The sequence below is a fragment of the Oncorhynchus keta genome, unplaced genomic scaffold (genome assembly GCF_023373465.1).
Source record: "Oncorhynchus keta strain PuntledgeMale-10-30-2019 unplaced genomic scaffold, Oket_V2 Un_contig_11426_pilon_pilon, whole genome shotgun sequence".
In the NCBI taxonomy this organism is placed as follows: Eukaryota; Metazoa; Chordata; class Actinopteri; order Salmoniformes; family Salmonidae; genus Oncorhynchus; species Oncorhynchus keta.
In genome coordinates, this window is record NW_026277483.1 from 1 (window position 1) to 15,884 (window position 15,884).

Here is a 15,884-nt window from a genome sequence, read left to right on the forward strand (position 1 = left end):
TTGTTGTAGCTCTGGATACTAACCCAACAATACAACTATTTCCACCACTGGGCTTACTGCAGTCACTACTTCAACCTTTACTGAACTTACCATGAAAATACTTTTAGACAGCTGAAGCAAGCATACTTTTTAAAAAGTATCCTTTCTTATGGACGAGTGTTAGGAAGTGCTATTTTTATGTAAATGACCAGCATACTGCTATTGCATTGTTATGGCTGAGACAACACATAGCAACATATTCTCACAGTAAAGGATGTGGGCCCCTACAGGATAACTCACGCACACACAAACATAACTGCTAGGCCAGCGCACACACCAAATTTCCCCTTTAGCTGAACATTGTGTGACGGCGGATTCTAGAGGACGGACGGCCCAGCTGAGCCAATGCAAGAAGACTACCTCCAGCGTGAACCAATCCGAAGAATCGAACTTCCAGAATCAACCTACTTTCTGTTTTGTATAAATTGTATTGTAACGGTTCACTCTTTCTTTTCCTGCTGTTCTGTGCGAGCGAATGGGAGAGCGTATTTACGTGTACCAGATATTCTCACTCTGAATAAACTGTCGCTTGTCGTACAAATTTAACACCTTGTCTGAATCGATCCTTAACCGGCTCAACCTTCTAATATCCTTTTATCAACAGAACTTGGTAGCAGAGGATGGTTTAATAACGGTCCGGTCGAAGTGAGTTGATTTGGGTGAGAAGGAGAGGACGGAAGGACGGTTGTAGGAAGACAGGTGAAAGAAATTGGGAGGACAACATTCTGCTCAACTCGGGAAACTGAGGTGCACCATAAACAAGGTAAGCAAAACCGTTAAATCAAACTTTGCATATTGTCGTATAGTCTGTCTAAATTTTGATCAGTATTTCCGAGTAAGTATGAATTCTGTGTAAATTTATAATTTGCTGACAAGTTGAAAGTACAGTGAAGTGAACATATGTGGTACAAACCGCGACGGCCGGGTGATTAAATCATTGATGAGATATCAGTAAGGGATAGCTAATTACTATTCATTAAATCTGGCGCCGAGGGGATAAATTGTAATTTTGTCCCGTGACCCGGTCAGCACAGTCTGATAGCTTTCAATGATGAGGGATCACTTTTGAGGCCTGGTTTAGTTCCGATAGGGGTCAGGGAATCAGTAAGGGAATAGCTAATCACTATTCATTAAACCTGGCGCCGAGGGGAAAAATTGTAATTTTGTCCGCGACTCGGTCGAAGTCCAGTCTGATGAAATCCACTGATAGGGTCGGACATTTGTATTAATCCTGATAGGGGTCAGCACGATATAGATTAGGATTGATATCAGTAAGGGGATAGCTAACTACTATTCATTAAACCTGGCGCGGAGCCCGCGACTCGGTCGAAGTCCAGTCTGATAAATAGGTCCAAAATAAGCTGATAGGGGTCAGGGAGATAACGTATTTGTAACTGTTCATATTAAAATGTAATGTGGTTGTAATCGTCTCCATTAAGATTGTTGATGGTTTGAGAGACAGAGAGAGAGAGAGAGAACTCAAGAAGGGTTGTTGGGTAAATCCGAAACTTATATGTTGTATGTAAACTTTTATGTTGTCCGAAAAATTCTATGTTGTATGTAAACGTTTATGTTGTCCGAAAATTCTGTGTTGTATGTAAACTTCCATGTTGTATGTATCTATAACTTCTGTGCAAAATGTATAATCAGGAACAAAATGACTGATGTATAATTGAAATAAGATCTGAATATAACATTTAATATTGCGACTATATAGTCGAATAGATCCCTTGGTTGCGCGCTCCACGAAAGCTATACCAACCCAATCGTTTTTCTCGAACTGAATATACAAAGGAGAAGCTCTGAGATAAGGCAGAGTGTGAGTAATAGTGTCTCCTCGAATACATCGTTGTTATTAACTGACGACGGGCTAAGTATATTCTAATTATATTCAAGTAGTCTAGTAAAATTCCGATTAAGTTACGATTAATTTCCGATTGAATTAAATTGAATTACGATTAAAAATTCACAATGGCGACCCCCCAATACTCCAAAGCTGAAGTTTAATGAGTTCCTAGATAAAAAAATGGAATATAGATCAGGGGGAAAGGGACAGTGGAAGGATATAAAGAAAGTCTGGGAGGGAGTAAAGTTAAGATGGACACAAGCAGGTTACCTAGGAGGGGGACTGCCAACCGGGGTCCAGTTGAAAACAATGGAATGTGGGTTAAGGGAGATGTTGCAGGAAGCTACAGACAAGGAAATAGGAAGAAACAAAGCCCATGTATTCAGGAACCAAGGGACCAAACTGAGAGAGAGAGCAGAAGAGGAACTAAAGATAGGAACTTGGGCCATAGAAGAAGCGCAGAAAGCACAACTGAATAAAAATCCTGAAATGATGGGGGTGGCCACTCCCTCACAAGGGGCAGATGAACAGACGAGCTACCACCAGGAGATGGCGCCAAATCCATTCCCCTCTGCTCCATCAACATCTGAGCCCTCAGCAACCCAACCCCTTTACCCAGTCCTGTCAAATATGCCTCCACCTTATAAAGAAGAGAAGAGAAGGGCTGGGCCCGCGTCAACACAGGCCCCTGTGTTCCTTGTAAAAGAAGGAGTACTAAAAGGGGATACGTTGATTAAAGGGGGCCACCTGGCGTGTGAATTATTAGAACCTGGCCCACAGAGTTACTCTACACCAGGGGTGCACAAGGGTGCACACCAGGGTCATCTGACCTGCATGCCCTCGATCTATGCAAGAACAGTTCCACCTCAGTGGCCACACAAGGAATCCATTCACAGATGGAGCAGGGGGCAACGGGAGCAGCTTGAAGTCAAAGGGGAGGGATACCCCATCTCCCGCACATCCAGTGTATACAGTGAACATAAAGGGGAACCAAGGAGCGACATTCGTAGCGGAATATTTTACAAATGGCAGTATACCAGACGAAAATCGAATGTCTTTCAGCGAACTGGAAGAACAGGGGGAAGATGATATGGAACTACACGAGGAGACAGAGGAAGACGTTCCCCCCATGTCTGCAGATGTATGGGAGGCGAAAACCCAACTTAAACTCTTGGAAGAGGTTACAGCAGAAACGGGTGAAGTAGTCCTGTTACAAGGGATTTTTAAGGGAAAATCAACCCCGCTCATACGGCAGCAAGACAGTCGCAGCGCATCATAGATAGACAAAGGAGAAAAGGGGAAGAAGAAGCGAAAAGACGACAGGAGCTGTATCAGATGCCACTCAGGATGGATGAAACATCTAACCGAGAGGAATACGTTGCCTGGAAGATGCAAGATTTAACGGCCCTGATGGAACAGCTCCCGAGCTTACATGGGGGGCCTCAGCCTGGCTGCTTCAGCTTCAATCCTTAACTTCCGGGGTCCGGCTTGCCCTGGGGGACATGAAAGCCTTACTGGCTAGGTCAACCGACTACACGACCATGAAGGCCATAATAAACACAGCAGGACTGGGATCCCATGGGGCTTCAACAGAACCTGAAAATATAGGGGAGCACTGTGGGATGAGCTGAGAAGGGCATATCCCACCGAGAAAAACTATGACACCCTTACCTCGTTCACTATGGAAGACGGGGAGCAGGCAGCTCGATACCTGGACAGGGCAAAGACAACCTGGAGATCAGTGCATATTGAACCCCATGACCAGAGCGGTACCACTCTCAGCATGTGGAAGGAAATGGTGGTGAATGGGACACCGACAGAGGTGAAAAACAAGCTTAGGGCCACAGTGGGGCTGATGGCCTTGCCCACTGCTCAATTCAACTCCCATGTACACCATCACATCTCTCAATACAATAAAGACAAAGGCACGGCTGATTCACAAGTACAATCGCTGCAACTCCAGTTGCTCAAACTACAATTAAATGAAGCCCAAAAGATCGCGAAACCAAAAAGCAAATGGTGGTGGAAGACCCCACGGATATAGCTACGATTGTATCCCAGACCATAAATCAGATGTTGGTGGCCGCTCCAGCCCCACCAACCCCGCACAGGCACCGGGTCGTGTACACCGCCCCTCCAACTCCAGGAGCCAACTACAGATATGGGGGTTATGCTCAGCCAAGGTTCATCAACCCCCGGGACCAACATGGGGGCCGACTCAAGACCCTCTCATTGCTACAACTGTAAACACGAAGGCCATTACGCCAGAGACTGCTCCGCTCCCCCTCACAGCAGCGCCTGTCATATTTGGCTAACAGAGGGAGGAGAGGTGGACAACGGGGAAGAGGGGCCCCATGGTACCCAGCCCAGGGATATCCACCAGCCCCGCCCAGGAATATCAACCAGCCTACAACCCAGCGCTCCTACGGCCCCACCTTCCAGGGGATGTCAGAGGGGCAACCCCATGGGAATGAAGCTGCCCACCACCACCAGTCGGGTTCGATGGCCAACGATTCCCCGTCCACACAGAACCCACCATCACGTGTGATATACAAGGAGTCACTCACAGGTTCCTTGTGGACACAGGATGCACATATTCCGCCATCAATTCTCATCAACCCCTCTCTTCAGACAAGGTAAAGGTGGTGGGGTTTCAGGAAATCCTGAAGAACAATACAAAACTACTCCACTATTATTTCAGTGGGGCCTTCCAGTTTAAAACACCAATTCCTATATTGTCCAAATTGCCCAATTAACCTACTAGGTCGAGACCTGCTCTGCAAATTGGGATGCGCAATTTACCTAACTGAATCAGGCGTGGAGGTTTCGCTCGATACACCGCCAAGGGCCCGAATCCTGATGCTCCCAATTCTGCCCGCACCTGCTTTATCCACCACACAGGAGGTTTACTGGTTCAAATGCCTGCCATCTGGACCTGGAACTCCTGCCATCCAATTTCAATTCAACCAATGGAGGAAGCTAATATACACCTTTCATCCCTACAAGACACCACAGGCAGAATTACACTGCACACTCAATGTCACGGACGATGAAGACACACCATACACAAGATTGGGATGAAAACATGATGCATCTTACCCCAGCTATACGGTGTCTCACCATTGTGTGCGGCCCTGAGGGGGTGGCAGCCCCAGTCATACTCCCACAACATATTAAACCTTGGTATCAACTGGGACCAGACTCTTCTCCTCACGTGACCCTCGCAGTGGGAAATGGACATGAGGCTCAAGTCTGGGTCCAATGATAAAAAGGGCCTCAAACTCACTTGGGAAGCGACTAGTACACCAGGCCTGTTGAAGGCGACCACCGAAGAGATGTGGCGGCTGACTATGGTGGACACTGAAGAGCGGTGCCAGCCTGAGCCTCACTCTCCCCAGGCACCACGGAAAACCATATTCTGATCACCCTTCCTCCCCTGCTGTCTTGAATTCCATTGACAAGGAAATATGGACAACCACACCATTTGACGTGGGAAAGATACAGGTCCAACCAGTGCGCATTACCCTAACTAATCCAGCACAAGTACCAATATTTCGAACCCAATATCGACTGAAGCATGAACAGACGGAGGGGATCAGACCCACTATTGAAGGCCTCCTGGGAGCTGGATGCATATACAGGACTCTGTCACCCTGGAACACCCCATACTTCCGGTTTTGAAGGCAGGAGGAGAAACATACCGGATGGTACAGGATTTCCGGGCTGTGAATGAAGTTACCACACCCATTGATCTCCCTGTTCCCGACCCACACATTACTCTGAGCAACCTGTCACCCAAGCATCGGTATTTCACCGTGGTGGACTTGGCAAATGCTTTTTTCAGCATCCCACTGGATGAGGCCTCCCAGCCGCTGTTTGCCTTTACCTACGAGAATCAGCAATTTACTTATTCCGTACTTCCTCAAGGCTACACTTCTTCCCCTGGAATCTTCAATTATATCCTGAAGACACACCTGGCAGAACTGAAAATCCCGGAAGGAGTAATACTCATACAATATGTAGACGATCTGTTGCTGGGGGCTCCCAACTCAGACCTTTGTCTGGAGATGACCAAAACCTTACTAGATTTTCTGGCAGTAAAAGGATACAAAGTCAAGAGGTCAAAAGTCCAATCATGTAGACGAACCGTTCTGTTCCTGGGAAGGGAAATCTCAAGCGAGGGAGCAGGCCTCTCCAAATCACACCGAGACTCAATCCTACATCATCCCAGGCCCAGTACTGTTTCAGGAATGCTCTCTTTCCTGGGGTTGACGGGATACAGCCGCACTCACATCCCAGACTATACTGAAAGAACTGAACCCCTGAGAGAAATTGTTCGAGAAGCTGGCCCAAGAAACCTACAGGCCCCACTTACATGGACTCCTGAAGCTTCAACGGCGTTTGGGCTCCTTAAAACTGACCTGTCTGTGGCTGCTGCTCTCACGGCACCAGACTACGGTAAAACATTTCACCTGGATGTTTCTGAAAAGGAAGGCTTTGCATCCGCCGTCCTTTTTCAGAAACATGAGGGGGAGAGAAGAGTACTCATGTACCACTCTTCAAAACTTGACCATATTGAAACCGGCCAGACCGCCTGTTCCAGATACGTTGCGGCGGTAGCAAAGGCGATTGAGAAGACAGCCCATCTGGTAATGTGCCACAAGATGCAAATACATACCCACCACGGGGTGGCAGCATACCTCATCAGCAAAGAATTTACCTTCAGTGCGGACAGAAAAAACAAAATCCAGAACAAATGCACTCAGTCGCATATCACTTTTGTGAACACCGACAAGAACATGGCAGATGCACTCACCGCCGAAGAGGGCCTAGCACACTCCTGCGAAGAGAGGGCAGCACAAGAGCTCAAACTGAGACCAGACCTAGAAAATGAACCATTGACATCACCAGACCTATGGCTATACACAGACGGATGTTGCTACAAGGGAGACACAGGGAACGTAGCTGCCTATGCGGTAGTACAGCAGTTGCATGACAAAACACATGTCACGCTGGAGTCAGGAATTATCCCCCAGCCAGCATCGGCACAATTTGCGGAAATTGTGGGTTTGACTCAAGCCCTAGAAAGAGCAGAAGGAAAGACTGTAAATATTTACACGGACTCGGCATACGCACACGGAGCTGTGCACATAGACGGACCACAATGGGTTAGGCGAAACTTCACCACCACAGGTAACCTACCCATCAAGCACAGAGCCCAGATGGAACGTCTGATACATGCCGTATCATTACCAAAGACAGTGGCCATAATGAAATGCCGAGGCCACCAAAAACTGATCAACAGAATCAATCAAGGAAATGATGCCGCAGACTTGGCAGCCAAGGCCGCAGGAGGCTACAGTCCCCGACAGATGGTGCTTAGAATAGAACCAGCAAGGACTGAATTGACAAACCAACACATACTGGAACTACAGGAAGAGGCAGGCCCTTACGAACATTCAGTTTGGACACAGAAGGGAGGCTCTAAAGGACCAGACGGAATGTGGAGATGCCATGATGGTCGACTGGTGGCTCCGGCAAATCTCTGTCCAGAACTGATAAGGGAAGCCCACGGACCCACCCACGAAGGGAAACTCAGAACTCTACAGAAGGTTTCATACATATGGTGGCACCCCACATGAAGGACATGACAGATTTATTCTGTGACGAGTGCAACATATGTGGGAGCTACAATTCAAAGAAACCTTACCAAACCCCAATGGGAGCCTACCCGGTGCCAAACGCATGTTTCAAGACATTAGTATAGACTATACCGACATGGGAGAGGACAATGTAAAGTACGGGAAGAGATATTTGCTAGTGATGGTAGATAGATTCTCTAGATGGGTAGAAGCAATTCCAACAGCTAAGGAGGATGGGAAGACAGTCATTAAGTGGCTGCAGTCAGAACTAATACCTAGATATGGGGTCCCTAGGCAAATTCGAAGCGACAATGGGTCCCATTTCGCAAACAAACACCTGAGACAGGTGGAGGAGAGGTTCGGCATTATACACAAGTTTGGTTCCGTGTATAAGCCGCAGGCCCAGGGCCTCGTGGAGCGCTGCAACCAATCTCTGAAGAATAAGATAGCAAAAGTATGTGCAGGTACAAAACTGACATGGGTGGAGGCCCTGCCACTAGCATTGATGGCCATGAGGTCATCACCTGGGGCAGGGACTCATCTCTCACCCCACGAAATAATGACAGGGAGAGTAATGCCAGGTCCACCAAGAGAGGGAGGTCATATGCCCCCTCTTGATGTACACCAGATAGGTATGCCTGATTATGTAAGAAAATTGACGGAACTGTCTGCAGCTCTATCCAAACAGATACACAAAGTCCATGTGGGGAGCTGACGGGAGATCCGGAGGAACCAAGGATAAAGGTTGGCGATTGGGTAAGGATCAAGGTCCACAAAAGAAAGTGGGCGGATCCCAGGTGGACTGGACCGCACGAAGTGAAGGAGGTTACTTCACACTCAGTCCAGGTCAAAGGTAAATCGGGCGCACCTTGGCACCACTTGACTCATTGTACCCCAGCTCCGACTCCTTCCAGAACACTGACTGAAGTCAGGGTCGATTTGAGCGACCTAAATTTGATTCCAACCACAGAACCCTTAGTTGGTGAGGATGTGGGAGCGACTCCCCAGCACTCCAACTAACCGGTCATCCAGAGACAGGGGCTATCTCTGGACGAGTTTGGGGAGATCGGGCCCCGAGTTTGTTATTTTTATTGTAGTGACAGGAGTCTCCGTGGGGATTCTCCTGTGGGTATTAGAGCATCGTACACCTATATCACACGCAGGTATAGGACCCTCTAATGGGTCATCCAACATGACCACATCCATGCCACATGTAGGACTGATTAATCATTTGCACAAGAGGTTTTCCACTACCCCTGACACTGATTGTATGGCCAACGACATACAGAGCACGACCGTTGCGTCCCCGCAACCGCAACTAATATCATTGACATCCCTTGGGGATTTTAGGGCACTCTAGGCAAAGGGGAGGGAACAGGTGGGGCCCGATCCACTCTGGTTTAGCGGTCATGTCTGGTATATGACATTAGGGAAAGTTGACGATTGGTCTTGGAAGAATTTGGTGGGGGAGACAGGTGATGGGTGGGAAGACTGGACAACAAACGAGGAGGCAGTGAAATGGCGGAAGCGACTGACTTTAACTGAGACAAATACGGGACTGAAACTTACCGTTAGGCCAGGAGGACAGTCTTTAGGGTGTTATGATTTCATACTGGCCCCTACGGATTCTGGGTTCTGCTATTGGCTGTGGCGAATTTGTGTGACTAATAATCCTAAGCCAAATTCGGTTACAGTAAGGAATGACATGACCGCACCCAGAAAAGGGCCCCGATATCCCCACTGTTTGGCTCGGTGGAGACAAAATCCAGGCTTAAAAGTCCGGATGATGTAATTTTAACAGCTACAGGAGTCTCAGGTTTTTCCAATAATTGGCTATTATTGACCGAGGAAGCTGCAAATACCACGAGGCAGAGTTGTGTAGTGTGCATGGGAGCTCGTCCATTGCTCCGCATTGTCCCAGCAGTAGTGACTCTAGCATGTCTGATCCCTCTTATGACTACAGATAACCCCAGGGATAATTGTGCTGCCTGGGATGATGTTTATCCGGTTACTGAATTCACCACTAGGAACCCAGTATTTTCTAACCGGTTGCAAGGGCAAATTTTACCTGTGTCAATGTGACGGGAGGAGGAACCGAGGTGGGATGGATTCCTGCGGATTGGTGTCTGGATACAGTTAATATTAAGGGGAGTTTCAGGCCAATATCCAGAGCAGATGTGTGGTGGTGGTGCGGTAGTGCGGTCTTGTTTGATAAGTTACCCTCCAACAGTACTGGACGCTGTGCACTTGTTACTCTTTTGTTGCCTGTTTCTATTTACCCTATAGGAGTCGAGGACCTCGTTCTGCGGATTCAGGAGTAAATCCCGGATATAGGGACGGTCCAGGCGAGCCACCACCCCATCTAGTGGAGACCCCTCCTACATAGACGCTATCGGAGTCCCTAGGGGAGTGCCTGATGAGTATAAGCTAATAGATCAGGTAGCTGCAGGGTTTGAATCATCCATCTGTTGGTGGTGCACAATTAACAAAAATGTTGATCGTATTAACTATATACATTACAACGTCCAAAGACTAGGCAACTGGACTCAGCAGGGTTTTGAAGCGGTACACGGCCAACTGGCTGCAACCAGCCTGATGGCTTTCCAAAATCGTATTGCCATTGATATGTTACTCTCTGAGAAGGGCGGAGTTTGTTCTATGTTTGGGGACCAGTGTTGTACTTTCATCCCTAATAACACAGCCTCGGATGGTAGTTTGACGGTCGCGTTGGAGGGTCTGCGGACGCTTAATGGTAAAATGAAATCTCATTCTGGGATAGATACCTCGATGTGGGACTCCTGGATGAGTGCGTTTGGTAAATATAAAACCCTGGTTTCCTCCATTTTGGTCTCCATTTCGGTGTTCGCTGCCATTTTAGTTCTCTGTGGATGCTGTTGCATTCCATGTATCCGTTCCCTTACCACTAGGGTTATCTCTAAAGCTATTGACCCTTCCTCCCCCTCCCAGATGTTTCCTCTGCTTCCTAAAGACTTACTTGAATTCGAGGATGAGGCGGAGAGTGCCTATTAAGTTTACATTATATCTGCTGTGGCCTTGTATGGATGTATGTATGTGTTATGCATGTGGATCTTTCCGCATGGCTGGCCTAGTTTATGTCACACCTCTTTGGAGATGTGAAGAGAGGGAATCGCAACATTTTCCCGCTGGAAAAAGTTGGAATATGTGGACAATCATTTTTACTAAGTTGGAATATGTGGACAATCATTTTTACTTTTATTTGAGCTGTTGTTCTCTGCTCTGTTGAATGAGGGTTGTAAGTTCCTAGGTGGCTGGTAGCCAACTTAGTACATAGTGGGATTGAATGGAGAACATGATGGTAATACATATATATCTATTTTTGTTTAATACCGTGCCTTATTTCATAGTCCCTTAGGGAGAAGTTTTTGTATGTCTGGATCTAGTTAGGTGGTGTCACGTCTCTGGGGAGACGTGAAGAGAGGGATTTGTTAGGAAGTGCTATTTCTTATGTAAATGACCAGCATACTGCTATTGCATTGTTATGGCTGAGACAACACATAGCAACATATTCTCACAGTAAAGGATGTGGGGCCCCCTACAGGATAACTCACGCACACACAAACATAACTGCTAGGCCAGCGCACACACCAAATTTCCCCTTTAGCTGAACATTGTGTGACGGCGGGATTCTAGAGTGACGGACGGCCCAGCTGAGCCAATGCAAGAAGACTACCTCCAGCGTGAACCAATCCGAAGAATCGAACTTCCAGAATCAACCTACTTTCTGTTTTGTATAAATTGTATTGTAACGGTTCACTCTTTCTCTTTTCCTGCTGTTCTGTGCGAGCGAATGGGAGAGCCGTATTTACGTGTACCAGATATTCTCACTCTGAATAAACTGTCGCTTGTCGTACAATTTAACACCTTGTCTGAATCGATCCTTAACCGGCTCAACCTTCTAATATCCTTTTATCAACACGAGGGATTTGGCAGTGCGGTCATTGAGATTTCATACTTCTTGTTGGAGGCACAGGGGGATTATCTTAAATGGTAAAGAGCGCTTGCTTAGCATGCGAGAGGTAGCGGGATCAATGCCTGCATCCTCCAAGTATTTAGTTTGGTTCAATCAGCACACGTTGTTGTAGCTCTGGATACTGATTTAACTAATTGAAGGATTAGTTAACAAATTGAATCAAGTGTGCTTGTCTGGCTCTAAAATGTATGGAATGTGTGTTGCGGTCATTGGGCAACCTTTTGAGGACAGGGCATTTGGGAAACACCAGTGGAAGGTAGAGTGTGGTCGATGAGTTTAAATATTGATTCAAAATAGACCTACCATTAGACGACGCTATTGTGGCTTGTTAATAATATATTAGGCTATGTAATGTTTTATACTCTGCACTTTGAATTGTTGTGAGTTCATGACGTATTTCCCATGTAGTGTTTTAATAGGATAATTTAGGGACAGTTCAAAAATTACTCGGTGAGTGGGGGCTTGTAGCTCTCAAACTCTAGGGGTGTTTTTCCAAACATACTACCATGCTCCACACTCATGAACTACCATGATTGTATTCTCCACTTTCCGTTCTCTTGAGTACGTTTTTGTGTGGACGCGAGTGAGGAGAATGCATAAACAATACATTTAAGAAGCACAATACACTCCCCCACTGGCTTACTGCTCACTACTTCACCACCCCATTCACTGAACTCCTTTCTTCCAGCCAGGACAATGGCAACAATAGACGAATCAAGATATACACAAAGCAAACGTTTGACTTCACAATTATCAGCTAGATATGTGAATCGTAACAATTTAGAACTAGCCAGATGGCTAAACAGGACAAAAATGACCTAAAACGAATAATACGTAAGATCAATTCTTCATGGTAACATTAGCTAGCTAACAATGCTTTGTGGCTATCTGGCTAGTTAACAGTACTAGTAACTTGCCAGTCAGCCCTATTGACTAATTATGGGCTTGCGATCTAAGGTACTTAGGCAGGTAACGTTAAACATGCTGAACAATACCAAATTACTCATGAACCATTAAGAGGGATCCCCATTTAAGTGCTTTATTAAAAGGTAAAACAAAAAAGAGCAGGAGTCATACATATATTTCTGATCTCTATATTTATACATATTGAAAATAATTGGTATGTTGCACAGTTCTCTACACATACAAGTGCAAGCTAATGGTATCTGAAGTGAACTGTCTTACTGTTCCTCAACTCCTCTCTAACTACAGACTCCATCACTACTTCCATCTTATTATTATCATCTGAAGCTTTGGAAGCCATCGGCCAAGTATGTACCAGATCACCTTGAGTTTATTTGAGTTTTTAAAGCTACTTTGAGATTCTGTGTGTAATGTGTGTAATGAAAAGTGCTATATAGAATAAATCATTATTATTATTATCCTACAGGGGAGGAGGAGCCCTTGTCATAATGGCTTTGCGATATGATGGACAGCCTTCTTTTGCTACTAAACATGTCCTAATATCTTAGTCTGTGTGCCAGTTCATTCTCTCTTTTGACTTTGTTTGGCAAGCAGAAACACATTGGTTTAGCTCTGGATAAATCCAACAACAACAAACCACCGAATTATTACTTAAATTAAAGCTGGGACAAATTATGTGGTCGCTTGGGGTAATGCAAAAATGCCCTTTGGTTATCACATGTAGGCACATGTGTAGTTTATGAGACAGATCTTTGATTTAGTAGCTGTTCATTTGTTAGTAAATGTTGGGAGCTGTGACTCTTATTTATTCTACTGGAAGGCTGTCCTCTCCTCTGCTTACAGTAGAAAGGCCTTGGAGCGATCCACTGAGACAGCAGTGAGCATAAGCACGACAAAAGACAGGAAAACAGTGACCATGTTTCAACCGGACGACTAACATGCATTTCCCCACGATCAACTGATCCTAATGTTATTCGGTCACAGACAGCCAGCAGGGGGAACTCCAGACTCGCAGGTTTTTCTGCTATCATACGGGGGCCTGCATCCTCCAACTAACTAACCCAACAATACAACTATTTCCACCACTGGGCTTACTGCAGTCACTACTTCAACCTTTACTGAACTACCATGAAAAATATTTTAGACAGCTGAAGCAAGCATACTTTTTAAAAAGTATCCTTTCTTATGGACGAGGGATTTGGCAGTGCGGTCATTGAGATTTCATACTTCTTGTTGGAGGCACAGGGGATTAGCTCAAATGGTAGAGTGCTCGCTTAGCATGCGAGAGGTAGCGGGATCGATGCCCGCATCCTCCAACTATTTAGTTTGGTTCAATCAGCACACATTGTTGTTGTAGCTCTGGATACTAACCCAACAATACAACTATTTCCACCACTGGGCTTACTGCAGTCACTACTTCAACCTTTACTGAACTACCATGAAAAATACTTTTAGACAGCTGAAGCAAGCATACTTTAAAAAAAAGTATCCTTTCTTATGGACGAGGGATTTGGCAGTGCGGTCATTGAGATTTCATACTTCTTGTTGGAGTAGCAGGGGGATTAGCTCAAATGGTAGAGTGCTCGCTTAGCATGCGAGAGGTAGCGGGATCGATGCCCGCATCCTCCAACTATTTAGTTTGGTTCAATCAGCACACATTGTTGTTGTAGCTCTGGATACTAACCCAACAATACAACTATTTCCACCACTGGGCTTACTGCAGTCACTACTTCAACCTTTACTGAACTACCATGAAAAATACTTTTAGACAGCTGAAGCAAGCATACTTTTTAAAAAGTATCCTTTCTTATGGACGAGGGATTTGGCAGTGCGGTCATTGAGATTTCATACTTCTTGTTGGAGGCACAGGGGGATTAGCTCAAATGGTAGAGTGCTCGCTTAGCATGCGAGAGGTAGCGGGATCGATGCCCGCATCCTCCAACTATTTAGTTTGGTTCAATCAGCACACATTGTTGTTGTAGCTCTGGATACTAACCCAACAATACAACTATTTCCACCACTGGGCTTACTGCAGTCACTACTTCAACCTTTACTGAACTACCATGAAAAATACTTTTAGACAGCTGAAGCAAGCATACTTTTAAAAAGTATCCTTTCTTATGGACGAGGGATTTGGCAGTGCGGTCATTGAGATTTCATACTTCTTGTTGGAGGCACAGGGGATTAGCTCAAATGGTAGAGTGCTTGCTTAGCATGCGAGAGGTAGCGGGATCGATGCCTGCATCCTCCAACTATTTAGTTTGGTTCAATCAGCACATTGTTGTTGTAGCTCTGGATACTAACCCAACAATACAACTATTTCCACCACTGGGCTTACTGCAGTCACTACTTCAACCTTTACTGAACTACCATGAAAAATACTTTTAGACAGCTGGCAAGCAACTTTTTAAAAAGTATCCTTTCTGCATTTGGGAAACACATACTTCTGATTGGAGGCAGTGGATTAGCTCAAAGGTAGAGTGTGCATGAGAGGTAGCAGGCGAGCATCCTCCAACTATTTAGTTTGGTTCAATCAGCACACATTGTTGTTTGATTCAAAATAGACCACTGGGCTTACTGCAGTCACTACTTCAACCTTTACTGAACCAGTAGACGACGCTATTGTGGCTGTTAATAATATATTAGGCTATGTAATGTTTTATACTCTGCATCTTTGAATTGTTGTGAGTTCTTTCTTATGACGTATTTCCCATGTAGTGTTTTAATAGGATAATTTAGGGACAGTTCAAAACTTCTTGTTTGCAGGGGATTAGCTCAACTGGGCTGAGCATGAGGGGCGGGATCGATGCCCGCATCCTCCAACTATTTAGTTTGGTTCAATCAGCACACTTGTTGTTGTAGCTCTGGATACTAACCCAACAATACAACTATTCCCACCCAAACTATACTTTACTGAACTACCATGAAAAATACTTTTAGACAGCTGAAGCAAGCATACTTTTTAAAAAGTATCCTTTCTTATGGACGAGGGATTTGGCAGTGCGGTCATTGAGATTTCATAGTTTTTTGTTGGAGGTGCAGTGGGGAATTAAAACAAATACATTTAGAAGTGCTCGCAGCTGAGAGGTACGGGATTACCTCACGCCTCACCACCCCATTCAGTTTGAACACATTGTTGTTGTAGCTCTGGATTCAACAATACAACTATTTCCACCACTGGGCTTGGTCAACTTCAATACTGAACTACCATGAAAAATAAGATAGCATACTTTTTAAAAACAATGGACAGGGAACGGTCATTGACTTCACTTTTGTTTATTAGCTAGATATGTGAATCGTAACAATTTAGCTAGCCAGATGGCTAAAACAGGACAAAAATGACCTAAAACGAATAATACGTAAGATAGATGTCAATTCTTCATGGTTACATTAGCTAGCTAACAATGCTTTTGGCTATCTG

At 45.5% G+C, this 15,884-nt stretch overlaps 2 non-coding genes across 2 annotated transcripts; both read left to right on the top strand.

The window, feature by feature from the left end:
- Positions 1-14,019: 14,019 nt before the first annotated feature.
- On the top strand, positions 14,020-14,092 carry trnaa-agc (transfer RNA alanine (anticodon AGC)). The gene has a single exon. It is a non-coding gene; the product is annotated as a tRNA-Ala (tRNA).
- A 239-nt stretch (positions 14,093-14,331) lies between these two features.
- Positions 14,332-14,404, top strand: trnaa-agc (transfer RNA alanine (anticodon AGC)). Its single transcript has one exon. It is a non-coding gene; the product is annotated as a tRNA-Ala (tRNA).
- The last annotated feature ends 1,480 nt before the right edge of the window (positions 14,405-15,884 follow it).